The following is a 7849-nucleotide window of genomic DNA, read 5'->3' as shown; positions in this document are numbered from 1 at the left end:
CTCGGGATATGGATGATAGGTGGAACGTCTCAATCTTGTTTTCCGTAACTGGAAGGATGAGAAACGTGTGCAAGCAAGAAAAGTAATAACTGAAGACATCAGTGGTATAATAATAATAATTTGTTACCTCTCCACGCAATGAAAAATCAATGCACTGTTTTCGCATGGGAAAAGTGTTTCTTAGAAATATCGAAACAGCTGTTTCACGCGCTTACGTCAAATCGTAGTAGTAGTAGTAAATGAAAAGTTGTACGAGCTACCGAGTCGGGTACCACCGCATCCCTTTCCACGATCACCATCCTCAGAGCATGCGCGTAGAGCGATTAGTTGTTGGAGATCTTCGAGCCTCACCTCAGTCGAGAGCCGCCCTTACAAGAAAGAGAGTTGGCCGCTCGCTGCTGTTGTGCGTTTTGTGTGCGCGTTTGCGTGCACTGACTGTGATCAAGAGCCAAGCTATGTGAATAACACACACACACAAGGAAAAGTCCGGGCAGTTTAAATTTGGCAATTGCCCTTTTAAACATCACTGCCATTTTTTAGCGAGTGTTAGGGTGGGCAAGTTGCCCCGGAAAATGATGCTTGTTGCCCGTTCCAAAATCTCTGATCGAATTAATTTTACATTTCTGCGAGAATGATTTTAAAGTGTAGCGACCTCTCTGTTTTGGGTCGAAGGCGGTAAAGTGCGCGGAAGGACCACGCGGTAAGTAACACGAAAAATTCTATCTAGATTTTTTTTATCTTTCTCTCGTTTGTTTTTTTTATTCAAATTAAGTTTTTTTAGTTTTAATAATGCTTTGTTGCGTTTCCGCTTGCTTTATATCAGTTGCTTGTTTTTTTAAGTGGGTATAACTATTCAAAAATTTTATTTTCGTAACTTTGAACGTGTCTTAGAAGTATTTTTCAAAGTGCGGGAACATAAAGGGAAACACTATAGATACTATGTATCGGAAATGAGGAGAAATCTTTTGTCCTCGCAACGCAGAAGAAAAGTAGAACCAAATTCGAGATTCTTGTTGCTATGCAAACCGTTTTCCCAGAATTCAAAAGTTTTATTGTCAAATGTGAGTCGAAGAGTCGTAGCGTGTTTTCTTTTGTAGGCGATTGAAGTTTGCTGTTGACTGAGAAAGTTTAATCAGCAATAGATGAAACATTCACGTTCATCCAGACAAAGTTTTCTTAATCTTCTAAGCATATTTATGATTTTGTTATTTTTATATTGAAAATTAAATTCAAGTGCATTCAAACAAAGAATGTATATATATATATATTACAAAATATATATATTGAGCAACTTTATTTCACGAAACATCTGTTTCTTTACGATGAACGCGTTTTGATCAAGGGAAAATTTTTTACGGGACTATCAATACTAGTTTTTAAACTGTGTGTTTCCATTTTTGGCAATATTTTAGTTGAAATGTCTTTCATGCTACTGAAAAGAAAGTAAAATATGAATATTCTGAGAAAACGTGCAAATGATTTTCGATTTTTACTATGCTGCGCAAGTTTTGTTTTAGCGTATTGTTGTTCAAAAATCAATCACAAACTAACTAAAAAGTTTCCAAAAAAAACTGAGTTTTATTATGAGTTTTTTTATTTTGAGTCTATGGAAAATAAAATAATTTCAGGCTTCAAAGAAAGAAAGAAGTCAAAAACTGATTTAAATTGACTCTTAAAGTAACTAAAAACCTGACCAAATTCCACGAAAAAGCAAATTAAGTAGAAATATTCATGCTAAAATCGGAGCGAGGGAAAAAATAAAGATCAAATGTGCTATGAATGTAAGTAATTCAGAATTTCAATTTAAAAAATTTTATTTTTTGAATACTGAAGTATGTAATAAGTCTACTGTTGATATTGTTAAGAAAGGGAATTCACCGTTTTGAGCATGAAGTAGGATTTGTCATTTGTTAGAAAGACGACTCGGTAGAATGATTCAAGTGAACAAAAGGTGTAGAAAATTGTTGATAGGATGGAAGTTGATCATATATTATTAGACGGTGGGTGGGTACAGAACGTGATAGCATTATTTCCCGATCGGAAGGACTCTCCGGAAATGTAGAACGTGATTTAATAACGTTAGCTACCGTGTTCTCTATCATCGACTACGCCCGGCCGCTTTCTACAACAAACATCCTGTAGACATAGGTGGGCAAAATATGATTCAGGGGCAGGAAGAATTTTTTTTATGGCTACAGGAGCATTGACTCTGTTCTGAACCCGTGTCTTTCTTGAGGTCGGGAAAATCCACTAAAACCTCCAAGATTCAATAATAGTCGTGGAAAGAATAAGCTGGCCAATAGGGGGTGTTCGTTCTCCCAACTGGAAGACATTAATAAAAGAGATTTCACTTTGTTGTTACAAGGGCATGAGTATTTTTAGGTATTACGTGGAATGTTTAATAATAAATAGTGATGAACATTATTACTGCTATACATACGGTGCATAGCTAGCAGCACGCACCGCACATTACTGGCGAACAGTTGATCCTAGAGGCATACTTCCAATTAGAAAAAAGTATTCAAATAATGCGTAGACTTCAGGGAAGTCATTCATATTGCAAAGGGTTGTATAGCTATTGAAATTAAAAAAAAAAATCAAATTTTTATACGGACACCCTGTGCTGAAAAGCATAGTTATGAAGTTGTTACCATGTCTCCCCTGAGGCCAACAAAAAAAATTCACGTTTTTAAGTGCAATATTTACTGAGATAGTTGATTTCGAAAATGTGAGGAAAGTTGGGAAAGAATAGCAAAAATGAGGAAAAGAAGCGTTCTTTGTTAGTTTATGCTGTTCTTTCACATTTTTTCTTCGATTTTTGAATCTAAATATCTCAGCGAATATTGCATTTAAAAACGTGAAAGGTGTTTTGTTGGCATCAGGAGAGACAGGGCACCAACATTCTAATTGGGCTTTTGAGCACAGGGTGTCAGTATAAAAAGTTAAGTTTCTTATTTCAATAACTAAACTACCCTTTTCAATATGAAGGCTTTATCTGAGGTGTACATGTTATTTGGATGCTTTTTCTTAATTGAAAGTATGCCTCCAGGATCAAGGTTCGCCAGTAATTTGCGATGCTTGCTGTTGGCTATGCACCCTGTATATTTCTGTACATACACTCAAAGGTGATAATTTGCCCCCATTTAGGCCGATGAAAGTACGATAATAATACAATGAAATTACGTATATTTGAAGTAAATATGTTTTATTAGTTTTTAATTAAAAAACTTTTTATTTAATCTCGACAAATAGCCGGCATGAAGATGAAACTGCCACAACAGTTTCTTTTTGTTTTATATCTTCTAACATATATTTTTCATTGCTTTAGCTCTCAAATTTTTGTCAGCCGCGGCTCTCTTGTTCTAGTTACTGTCCAAACGTGTTTCCCCATAACGTTCTAACAAAGAAAAGGAACATTAGGGTCTTCAAAGCTCCGAACCGGCAACTATCAATATCAACAGCTCACCGCAACGTCTCTGACAATGGTTGGTGTCACAAACTTCGAGAACCACTGGTTCAGATGCAATTCCGAGTTAAATTGCGTTTGAATCATGCGTCAAACCTCTGCATTAATATGCATTTCCACTTGATTTATGCTAAAAGAATTTATATGAAAATAATTGAAAAACTCTCACAAAACATCAAATCTTGACTATAGGAAAAACAACTCTAGGTTCGCAGGGATAACACAGCGTACTTCTCAGAATGTGGCCGCTGTCTAGAAAGTGTTATCATTATACGCTCCTTAAAGTCTTCTTATTATTTAAGCAAACTTCATGGAACTAATTGACAAAGCAGTATTTTCCTACATTGCAATACTGATGCTGGTAAAATCATAACGCTGATGAAAAGACAAAGTTCAGAAAATTTTCCTTAATTCTATCCTAATAATGATACTTTGAATGAAAAAAGGTCCATGGAATTCGAATGCATAACTACACAATCATACACCAACTTAAATTTGTACTTCTTGAACAAACTATTCTAGTTTTAAAAAACGCACATAATTGATTTCATAATCCTGTAATTAAAATAAATAAATAAGGATTTAAATGCAATGTACCGAATATATGCCTATTCCGAATGTTTTCTACATATTAGAGTGAAATATGTCATTGAAAACAAAGTTCACGTTAGAATTCCAGTAAAAACTCAAAAAAATAATTTATATTAGCTATTTTAGATGGCATTGCATATATCTGGTATAGAAAGTAAGATATTTCAAAAACGTTAATGAATTTTGAGAGAAATGAAGTGTTTGTTTGAATTAGGAGAACTTTTTCTCAGACTATTCTTATTACTAATTTCACACTTGAATTGATTGATTCTTATATGAAAGATAGAGATAATAAGAGGTCTTTTTGAACTTTCGTAATAGATCTTAATTCATTTAATGGAATTAATTGACCCGAAAGTTCTACATTCTTTTTGAATGCGATGTTGCTTTTACCAGAGTATATGTGCTTACCTTCTATTTTAACTAGATTACTAAAGCACGGCGGTCTTCCATCTCGTAGCTTTGCGTAATTGAATTAACACTGAAACAAATTGGATTATCTTGTGATGTTTCTGAAATACTCTTCCTTACACCCATGGTGATATGTGAAAGAAACAAACTTCTGCGTTATGTCTTCAATTCTCTTACTTCATGACATAATTTCTTCAAAGACGAATGATCCACAAATACATAAAAAAATTCCACATTTCAATTCTGATTTCAAATAAAACAGAGTAATCCTCACGAAATGAATGAATGTTTTCATATTTCTTGTTTTGTTTAATTTCCTTCAGTATTTGATAGGGAATTCATTGTAAGGAACCATTATTATTTAAAGATGAAAGAAAATATGCTGAATATGTAGGGAAGCTCCAATAAACGAGAAAAACAATAATAAAAGGGAAAAATATCACAAAAAAATCGCTGTTATGTAAGCCAACAAAATTTTTAGTGAATTGAATAATATACTCTTACTTTATTTTTAATTATAATATGCAAATGAAAAGCTGGATATCGTATATATAGGTTGAGCACAAATTATTTATGAGATTTCAAGCACAATTTTCTGAACCCAAAAATAAAATTAAGGAAGCTTCGAGTTCTCTCTCTCTCTCTCTATGGGGCATTTTCATTTCTGTGCAACCAACAGTTCTAAACAGTTCTTTATCTTTACGTTACATATTTAAAGATAATAATATTCTACTTTTGACAATCAGTTGATTGATTTAGTTCGACTTTACCCTTTCTGTACCACATTATGAAAAAATTGAATAAATTATCACACATGATTAATTCTTGGTAGGTCATTTTAGTTGTTTTTTAGGCATAAATTTTTTTTTCTACAAAAATTAGTTCGTATATAACAAATTAATTAACGGGGTACTTAAGAGAGTACCGTCAGCACTCTACGCTTAGAATAAAAATAAAAAATACAAATTGAAATATGCTGAACAATGCAGTTGCAGGCATATTTATTCATTTTACCGCGAAGGAATCCATAATTTGTTAGGGAACACTTTGTGGGCTGTAGTATACAATAGTGTAATGCAGTAAACACTTTTACAGGAGCGAAATATCCAACTTGAATTTTATTAATTAATTTATTAACTTTCATTTTTTTTTGGTGACAAATAAATACCAACGTTGATACTAACAACTTAGGTTTGGAAAATATATCAAGAACAGGATAAATCTAGTGGTACACTACGATGATGGTCTGTCTCGTCTGCCTCCTGATACAACGATAATCTCTATAGAATTTTTTTTACGATTTCCGAATAATCCACAGAGTATCATTATATCAAAATTTATTCATTAGTTGATTCAATTGCAATTCACCACACACATTGTTTACATACAATCTGCACCTCACCATATATTGACGATATTTATAAGTACTAGCCACACAAATGTGCTTGATATTTGAAACTTAGGTATTATTTTACAAAAGTGCTGACATAAAACAAAATTTGGATCAATGGTAAGACAGTAGAGAAAAAATATCTCCCATTTACCTCAACTATTTTTTTAGTATCACGTCTCTGTAAAGTTGCAACAAAAACTGCTCACGATGTAAATTTTTATTCATAAACTTTTTCAGCATATTTAAACACCTAGTTGTGTCCCTCACTTGTGCTGTCATCTAGTAATCGTAAAGTAGTTTAAGAGACTTTATACTTAAAAATGATGACATTCAACAGCGTATGTTAGGGATGTTACGGGACTTTAAAATGTTGGTAGTATTATAAAGTACTGTCAGTACTCAGATGGTTAAATCGAAAAAATGTGAACACACACATTGTGTAGAAAAATCACATTTTTTTAAAGCAGGAAATAAAACTTGGATGAAATAATTGCTTTTGTAAGAATTGTCTGAACATGATTTCTATGATACGTATCGAAATAATTGAGCACAGTAGCCCGGGTCGATAAGATACTCGCCTAAAGTACCAAAGGACGTTTAGAGGTGTCCTTGTCAGAAACTTTCCTGACGCAGGGGTACATCAGAAACGGCGACATGACCACAGAAAAGATTGCTACAACAGGGAGTCCCACACCGAGGGTTTAGCGCACCAACCTCTCGGTGAGCATTAAAAAAAGGCTGGCGTTCGGAATCGGCAATAAAATGTAGGTCCCGATCTAATTAGCCTTCGTGTGCAGAAAATGAGAGTGGTGCGACAAAAATGACCAAATGATCGAAATAATTTCATAAAATCATTTCTTAGAAAAATGTAATCCCGGATCCTATCATTGCGGTGCCGTTATGTTCAGTGATTTTGCTTGCTGTCCTAAGTAAAGAAGAAAAAACGGAGACAAAAGCGAAGACACCTTGAGAAAGGAAGAATCCGGATAGGGCATTGTCACCACTGGCACAGATAGGATCTCGATAACTTGCGTGACGAATGACATGAGTGTGCCAATATCTCTATGGACCTATAAATAGCACCCAACGAAAATAAGGAAAGGGATCCCACGAAATGGCTAAAGCTTCCGCTCTCGGTGGCAGTAATCTCGATTGTACATTTGGCTAGTTTTCAGGTGGCACTTCCGTTGAAATATCTTCTCCGTAATTTAAAGTGTAAAAGCACAGGATTCTCATACCATCAAAAATTATCAGCATAATATATGCATATGTTTTACATTTTAGTTTGGATACATTTGTTGCGATGATCTTTTTCAGTTTGGAACATAATAGGGATTACAGTCGAACTCTGATTTAACGAATCGGAAGAAACCTGTAATTTTGTTCGTTAAATCGCGGAAATTGTTAAATCAGGGTCAAATTGATCAAGAGTATTAATACACTAGAAACGACAAATTTTGAAAGCTACTTTACTTTGGAGTTGCTGTTACAACTTAATTCTGACAACAATTGAAAAAATATATAATAAACTTGAGAAGAAAGGAAGCATGAAAAAATTTCTTGAAGAAGTCAATTTGGTACGTCCAACATTTTTATCAAATTCTATCGAAATCATCATTTTTTGGCTAATCGAAAAATGCTTTCTCGTCAGATTACCCTCCATTTTTCGCTTGTAAAGGCAGAACACAAACCTGAAGCAGCTTTATTTATTTACTGAAATCCAAACATGTGGACAGCACATTGGTATTGATATGGTATTGATGTACATAAATTGGCCATTGAAACCTTCCCACGCATACTCTAAACGATATTATTGTCTCCTTTACTCAAAAAGAACAGATTTTCCTACTCCCCCTTTTTTTGTACGTCTCTAAATAAGCTGAAGATCACACACAAATCCTGACAAGCCAAATCTTTGGATTGTTGTTTTGGGTGACGAGAAATAAGGAGAAAAAAAAAATTAAGGATAGTTAAAAAAAATTGGTATA

At 34.0% G+C, this 7849-nt stretch overlaps 1 protein-coding gene across 1 annotated transcript in view; it reads left to right on the top strand.

Moving 5' to 3' along the window:
• Nucleotides 1–382: 382 nt before the first annotated feature.
• The window catches only part of LOC149080624 (innexin unc-9-like), a 101709-nt gene continuing 94242 nt past the window's right edge, over nucleotides 383–7849 (top strand). Inside the window, exon 1 of the mRNA XM_089239774.1 lies at nucleotides 383–700. The gene's annotated coding sequence lies outside the window, so the exon portion shown is untranslated. The remainder of the gene's footprint in view (nucleotides 701–7849) is intronic.

Source organism: Pholcus phalangioides, unplaced genomic scaffold (assembly GCF_987345545.1).
Source record: "Pholcus phalangioides strain wild (caught in Gottingen) unplaced genomic scaffold, Ppha-v1.0 ptg000011l_1, whole genome shotgun sequence".
In the NCBI taxonomy this organism is placed as follows: domain Eukaryota; kingdom Metazoa; phylum Arthropoda; class Arachnida; order Araneae; family Pholcidae; genus Pholcus; species Pholcus phalangioides.
Note: the sequence above shows the minus strand (reverse complement) of the source record. Positions and strands in the feature narration are given on the sequence as shown.